The sequence below is a fragment of the Lygodium microphyllum genome, chromosome 3 (genome assembly GCF_053477565.2).
Source record: "Lygodium microphyllum isolate KBCC chromosome 3, Lygodium_microphyllum_v1.1.10, whole genome shotgun sequence".
NCBI lineage: Eukaryota > Viridiplantae > Streptophyta > Polypodiopsida > Schizaeales > Lygodiaceae > Lygodium > Lygodium microphyllum.
Window position 1 is genome coordinate 14,374,436 of NC_141137.1, and position 6,597 is coordinate 14,381,032.

General features: G+C 42.8%; 1 pseudogene; it reads right to left on the bottom strand.

Annotated features, from left to right (window-relative positions):
* Positions 1-637: 637 nt before the first annotated feature.
* Positions 638-1,765, bottom strand: LOC148038075 (leucine-rich repeat extensin-like protein 2; annotated as a pseudogene).
* Between the last annotated feature and the right edge of the window lie 4,832 nt (positions 1,766-6,597).

The following is a 6,597-nucleotide window of genomic DNA, read 5'->3' on the forward strand; positions in this document are numbered from 1 at the left end:
AGATTGTAAATGTATTGATTTGTCAAAAAATATGAAAAATTACAACTTATCTCCTTATATACCAATGTCAGTGTGATATGGCATATTATCAACATTTTAACTATTCCCAACTTCTTACATAGGGGGGGTCTAGGCAGCCACTGTTCTTTAAGCATCAGATTAAGTGAGATATGACCATGAATGAAATGGTGATATTTGTAGACTATGGTGAGTTATGAAACAAGCATGTAATATAATGTCCAATTTTTCAATAAATCATGGATAATCACAACATAAAGTAGTGACTATGATGCATTGAAGCAGAATGAGGATGCAACGGAGAGGTTAGGTGAGAAAGGTGATGGGTATGCAAAGAGTGGTGGTTGTAGTGATGGAGGATGTTGATAGATTGGAGGGGAATTTTTAACAGGAGTTTGATGAAACCATTAGAGAGCTTGGTGATGGCATGCTCAGATGAACAAGTGGTCTTTTAAGTATGTGTCGGTAGAGTTAGGGGATCAAATGGAGGAGCTAGGTGATGATGAAGTGTTGGTGTGGTGTCCTTTGCACATCTTCATTGAGAAGACAAGGAAGCACATGGGAAAGCAAATGGGGAAAGAAACCAAGAACTTTGGGCAAGAAATAACTCATAAAATTGTTATCTAGGTGCAAGGCCACAATCAAACTCATCACATCCTTTTGTATGGTTGAGAGTAGATGCGCAATCAGTCGGAGATCTTTGAGTTGAGTTGGCTTTGTTGATGCAGTTGAACTCATCACCGAAAGCAATTCCAACACAATTGAGAGTGAGACATCTTGGAGACTCCTCGGTAAAGAGATTGAAGGATGCATTGAAGCTTTGTAGATCAAGCAAAGAACATATTTCCCTTGGAATTTGGCCAATGAGCAAGTTATGTGCTGTATTCAATTGTTCTAGGCTTGCCATGTTACCAATAGTTATTGGGAGAGGACCTGTCAATTGATTAAAGCTGACGTCGAAGATTGTTAGGTTAGTGAGCATGCCAATACTGGGAGGGATGCACCCTGTTAGATTGTTGTTTAGTAGGATGATTTCATTGAGATTAGATCCAGCGTTGCCAATCATCGATGGCAAGCATCCATCGAGGTTGTTGTTGGCAAGGACAATAACCGATGCGACAGAGTAACTTATGGTGGCAGGGATAGTGCCCGTGAAACGATTGCTATTCGTGAAAACAGCATCAACAGTCGTGTGGTTGAAGGGGGAAGGGGACCTTCAAACTCATTGAAGCGGATGTCCAAGTAGTGGAGGACGGGAAGCGCCTGACAAAGCGGTTGTTACTGAGGTCAAGTTCAAAGAGAAGATAGAGGCTGGCGAAGGACAAGGGCACCTTCCCGCAGAAGCGGTTAGAGTTGAGGTGGATAAGTGCCAGGTCAGAAAGGAGCCCCAGCTTCTCGGGAAGGAAGCCTGCCAGGTCAGCGTGGTTCAAGTCGATGCCGGCCACGGTCAGCATGTGAGGATCGTCAGGGGCTGGGGCACAAAACACGCCCACGTAGCTGCAGACGTCCGCGCCCTCCCACGTGGAGAGAATATTGGTAGGGTCGGAGAAGATGCAGCGCCCAATAAGCGAGCTGGAGCCTGCAATTGCCGCCAAAGTTCAGCTTCCCTCCATGGGGCAGCTGGCCATAGCTAGCTGCACTAATGGTAGGATATTCCTGCTGGCACAGCGCCACCTCCATCTCTACCTCCTGCAGCATAGCACTGACATGACGCTGGCACTGATCAATGTCAATATCGTCGTCCAGCTCCAACTCATCCGCCGCCCAGCGCCCTAATAAACTGTTGATCCGCCGCCCCACGACGATGTAGCTGCTCTACTCGCAGTGGCGACGCTGCTGCTCCTGCCGCTGTAAAACTGCGACAGGTGGCCCCGCTGAAACTCTTGGAGCTCCAAGCTGTCCTCATAGGTGAGCTCCCGTCCCACGTCGTGGAAGCCGCGGGAGAAGGCTGACGTGGAGCAGTACGGTAGGATCAGAACATGCAACAGCAGAATAAGCTGCCAGAAATTAAGCAACTTGGGCGCCATAAAATGGCAGCTCGGTACACACACACACTCTCTCTCTCTCTCTCTCTCTCTCTCTCAAAGATCCAATCCCATTATAATGTAAGCTGCTGCCGTTATTTCCGCCATACGCAAACCTGCATTGCAAGCATTTCGATCTTCACATTCTGCAAGCAACTCTTTCTGGCAACTCCGCGATCGTTTTAGAGTGACAGATCTACTTGTAATCATGACAACCATACTTTAAAGATTAAGGTCGACCTAACTAGCGGAGCGCTGCACAGATCATACAGGGCAGTGACTTCCTCTCACTTTTTGCTAACGTAACGGCCGAGTTCTAGATACAATCTACTTTAGAGGTATATAACTTCACCGTTCGCCGAGTCTACTCGCATGTGATAGAAGTTGAAGAATACACATACGAGCACGTAGGAAGGCGTATCTGACTGTGTTGTTTTAGTTTCAAACTAATTACTCGTGGTCTCACGGATCTTCTCTACTTGGACATTTTTGAGTGCCTTCTACGTCGGATAAAACTAATTATAGGAGGAACATTGCAATGCCTCATCCAAGAATTGAAATGTAGCAACCACCGCTCTCATATATATGTAGGGTATAGGGAGTCAACACGAATGTTTCTTTCACTTGTTGATTTGCATCGAAGGATATGTTGAAAGGCTTTCAATGATAACAAAGAAACATTCTTGAAGAGAAATGGGAAAGAGGAGAAGTTGTTATACGATTGGTCTCTCAATGAATTTAAAAGAAAAAGAAATTTAGGAATCCAAAAGCGCACATTAGTTTCTAACAAGTTGGATCATAGAGCTTAGTGGATATATGAAGATGTTATATGATTGGTCTCTCAATGAATTTGAATAAAAAAGATATTTTAGGAATCCAAAAGTGCACATTAGTTTATTACAAGCTCAATCATAGAGCTTAGTGGATATATGAAGGTTTCTAGAGCATACTTTATTCAATACAATGCCGATCGATATGCTTGTCTGAATTGAAGGAGGTATTGAACTACAATATAACTGATTTCTAAGGAACTACATTGTGGTGAAAATGGATAGAACACCAAAATTCCCCAAACATCGTAACAAACAAACCTATGAAACTTGTAATGTCGGCACAGCAACAGGCATATCGTGCTTGCTTTTGAGAATCCCATTATGGGGTGAAGTTACAACGAGGTTACAATTGTCCTAAAATATTCCCTTATCATGAACTAAAATCCAAGAAATAAGAATACAAAGATGGCCTATTAATCATGGCATGGAAAAGTTGTGATTCCAGTGCAGAGGTTGCTTTGGAATAGACGTTAAAGTTTTAGAGCAAAAAAAAGATGTCACTTTTTAATATCTTGATCAATTTAGGGGGTAGCTGAAAGAGGGATAGATTACAAGGTCTGATCTTTGACATAACTAGTTTATTATGGATGAATTTTATGCTTGCTAAGTAGAACTTTCATAATTTTAGGAGTGTTGAGAGAAGGATGGTTTAAGATGGATGATGATGTAATCTTAGATGGAAAGTGTAACGCAAATGTAGCCTTATGCCTCAAAGCATGGTTAGAGAGTTTGGATATGAATGCTCTTATGAAACAATTGCTATGCTGCCACTAGGTCACTTGGACAAGGGTTCAACACATGAAACAAAGTGGTAATTTGTCAAAAAAGTGGCGATCATGGAGGGAGTATGAAAGTGGGTAGAGAAGGAAAAGCCAAAAGAAGATCAAAGCAAAACCAAAGCCCAAGTATTAGATGTATTTTTTAGAGAATTATTACTCTTTGGAGCTTTAATGTATTTTTAGATAATTGTATTACTTCTTGGACAGATGACACTAATTGTTGAATTCTTTTCTACAATTGTATTTGCACATGCACAACTATTGTGCATATGAACATGTAATTATAATAGTCTAAGCTAGGTCCAATTAGTCTAAGGGTAGAATCATGTATCAAGGAAGGACTAGCCAAGAGGCCACAAAGTGGATAGGGCATCCAAAAAGTGGTGGAAACCCTAAAATGCAAAGCATGGTGCAAACCCTAATCCTTACTCATAGAGAACCTAACCCTAACTTTGGCCTATATAAGGGCAAGAGATCTCAATTGTAAGCATCCACACCGATGAGTTTAAAGTGCTAAAGCTTTATCAAGTGCAATCTTTGAACAACTATTATTATTATTCTTCTATTCTATCATCTTGTGTCACTTGTTATAAGATCTGAGATACACACTCAACCTTCTTATATACTTAAAAGATATATGGTGAATATTATGCTGGTGTAGAGAGAGAATAGATGAGAGAAAAGAAAGAATATGTAGAGAGAAAAAGAGAGAGATAGAGAGATTGACAACACACTAGGGATTGGAACATCCACATCTTGCATGAAGATCAACCTTCCAATCTTGGCACACTCAAGTCTCTCTCTCCAAGAAGAGAAGCTCTTGAAGCCTATAAAGGGGAGGCTCTCTTTGGGTGTGGAGGAGGTTGTGGGGGCTCACACTCAACCGCCAAGACCCACGGACCGCTTATTGTTTCAAGTGTTCCAAGCCGAGCACTAATGGCTACATCTCACATAGCCGACGCACCATCCATATCTACAAGTATAGTGAGCTTACCTCCATACCGATCGAGTTACCTTCTCTCCCACGCACTCCAGTAGCTCCACGATCCAAGTGCAAGATTCAAGCAAGCTCCATCCTTAAGCTCCACGCTCCAAGCTCCATAGCCGCGAGCAAGAAAAGAGAATAGAAGAGAAGAGAAGAAGAGAGGGGAAGATGGAAAGCTTCTCCTCCCCAGTCCCTCACCCTCACACACTCACTCCCTCACACTCTTACACTCCCTCTCTCAAGCACAAGATCAAGCAAGCAAGAATAATAATAATAAGAAGAAGAAGAGAAGACCCACTTTTGGCCACACACAAGAATGAGCTTCTCATTCACTTTTCAACTTTATATACAAAACCCTAAATCCCTTTTGGGCGGTCATCCCCTTATTCCCTTTTTTACATGGTCGGTGGCCCTTTTTCCCATTGTCCTTCTATCTTCCTAGCTTTCTTCCTACCGCCCATTTACCTTTACAAATTGCACGGGTGAGAGCCCGGCGCTCTTTAAATTAAATAATGATGCGCTTGCGCTCTTTTACAAAAGTATTGACTTGCGCTTTTTCTTGTGTGCCTTTTCTCTTTATTTAGGACTTGTCTGCACTTCTTGTGCTTCCATCTTTTCTTTGGCAGACCTTCATCTTCCATTTCACTTTTGCCTTGGTCTTTGTCTTCTGCTTTATATTTTCCACCTTGTTCGTCTGACGGTTAACATTACCCCCCTCCTAGACGAGTGACAGTCCCATGGCACTCACCGTCATTGGTAGCAAGCTTTGGCATGCACCGAAGACGTAGGTGGAAGGGACATCTGTGGTTGTCGTGAAGGAGTATTAATGGTGGTGCGAAGGAAAGTCATGGGGGGCACGTTGTTGGCCTGGGTGTTTGGTGGTAGGGTTGTTGGAGTTGGTGATAGGGCTGTTCTTTGTTGGGGATTACACTCATGGCTGGCACAGGTGTTGGTGTTCTGGGGATTCTGTGGGCAACAATTCTTTGGTGGACTTGCAGGATGATAAAGGATAAGATTTCAGAGGTGAGTGTCGATGAAGAGTGAGCGACCTCTCCGTTAGAGTCTTCAATACCTGCAATTGAAAACCTCTCATATGTAGTCTCTCCCTAGGGGTAGTGCTAGTCTTCTTTATCGTACACAAGAAGTAGTTCAATTAGTTTGGGAGACAGGTCGAACTCTAAGTAAGCTAAGAGTATTGTCATGCACTTGAGGACCCAAACTATATATATACTTCGGTGCATATATTATGTGAGTGCTCGTGCATACTTAGATATTACCTAGTTAGAAGACCGCGGGCAGGTTTCTCGTAACACGTGTGGGTGAAGCAAAGTTGTCTATGTTGAGAAGAAGTACACGTGAAGGTGTATGAGACATTCTTTGCATTGTGACTGCACGACATAGCATATTTGAACTCAGGGGCACTACACTTTCAATAGCTGGTAGCTATTGGACCTGCGTGATGAGGATAGTGTACTTTTCATGGCCATTCATGCGGTGCTTACCACGATTGATTTCAATGGTATTAAGGTGGAGTGCAAGAGGGAATCGTGTGAATGGGTTAGGGTGACAGGTCTAACCATAGGCGAGACAAGCCCCCTAGGTATGTCCTGTCCTTAATGTGCCTAAAAAATTGTGGGTGATGTTAAAGGGCTAGGGGACTAGGGATGGAGCCAGCCAACCAAGTCACTGGACGTACCTAATTTGAGGAACCCTAGGTGTTGTGCTATGATCGTGGGCGCTTCTTATTTTTTCATTCTTTTCTTTTCTTTTTTCCTTTTCCGTTTTCTTTTTCATTTATTTTTCTTGTTCCTTTTTTTTGTTTTCTTCTTCTTCTTCTTCTTTTTGGACTTGCCTGGGTACAAACATTGCAATATGTTGAGGCTATCAGTATTTCAATGGGTTGGGAGATGTCAAGCTTCGAAGGCTCAGGAAATGGATATTACAGTGATGATTGTGCC